The following is a 1,442-nucleotide window of genomic DNA, read 5'->3' on the forward strand; positions in this document are numbered from 1 at the left end:
AGTGAATCTGTTGTTGCCTCGGCGACACACTCGGAGGCAGTGATGGAGGGACGGTTACAGAAGGAGAGATAACGCTCGTGACACTCACAAATACTTTCACAAGAAGATCGTCCAAATACAGTGAACGTCGTGACTGAAGCTGTGTCGTGCGGTCGTAGTTCCATTATAATATTATAAAGCTGCATTATTAAAGACGACTGTAGCTTTTCAATCAATAATACACTTCATCTGTAAATATTCCGTTTAGAAGTCTTCTTTTACAACAGTTCAACCACTAATTTAACGTCCAGTGTTTTTTGTGGTTTTTTAGTTTTTTTGTGTGTCTTTTATGTGGATTTTTTGTGAGTTTTTTTTGGTTTTTTGGGAGTTTTTTGTGTTTTTGTGATGTTTTTGTAGGTTTTTTGTGTTTTTTGTGATTTTTTTGTGTTTTTTTGTGGGTTTTTGTGAGTTTTTTGTGGGTTTTTTGTGGGTTTCAACCTTTGATTTAAAGTCTCAATGAACAATAGAAATAATAATTTGACTTGTCGACGACTAGAATAATCATTAGCTAACTAACATCCATTAATAATATACTTTAGTATTTTGGGCTGACGCTGATGACACTATGAATGAAGTATATGAATAAAAAGAGAACATTCAAAGTACAACGTTTTGGTCGGCAAAAATAACCTTAAAAGTAAGAATAAAAGTCAAATAAAAGTCATTGTCTTACGTTAGCGCTGCGACATGTTGATCGCTCATTCTCGATCGTTCTGCTGTTTTGATCAAGTCTATATCGTAATTTGCATATTACCCTTGAATTTCCCCGCCCACATCTGCTTTAGGTCCGCCTCTGTCAGGTGGATGTAATCGACGGCGACAATGTGATATAAACGCAATTTAATTCATAGCTACTGTAAATGTTTACAGTCTTCAGTTCATTAGTCCTTTACATATATATATTCTAACATACTAGTTCATACTCACACTAAAATGTGTTATTTTAAGCAGAAACGCCTTATTTTTGATATGTTTATTACTATGAACTATAACGTTTATGAGAAAAATGATTTAATATACTTTTAAATGGTTCACGGAATGTACAAAAAATGTATTGACGAAAATAATCGACCATTTACTCGATTACTGAAGTATTCGCTAGTTATTTACTGTACATTTCACGCCCACGACCGTCTAAAACCTGCACAACGGGCCGTTCCTGTGCACGTCTGTTAAAATAACGGTCTAAAACGTGCTGAATATATTACCAGCCTGGAAACACTCGCAAAAGCCTTTTCCCCGTGCTCTCCCCGCGGCCCCCGGAACACTCTCCCTCACAGGCCCTCGCGTTAGACGGGGCCAGTGCACATCGGGCATCGAGCAGCATCTGGACTCTAGCATCTCTCTGCATAAAAATGGCTTAAGAGAAGACATGTGGCGGTAATGCGCTGCACTGGGGGGGG

Source organism: Eucyclogobius newberryi, unplaced genomic scaffold (genome assembly GCF_026437365.1).
Source record: "Eucyclogobius newberryi isolate DKJ021-1_F unplaced genomic scaffold, fEucNew1.0.hap1 SCAF_6, whole genome shotgun sequence".
NCBI lineage: Eukaryota > Metazoa > Chordata > Actinopteri > Gobiiformes > Gobiidae > Eucyclogobius > Eucyclogobius newberryi.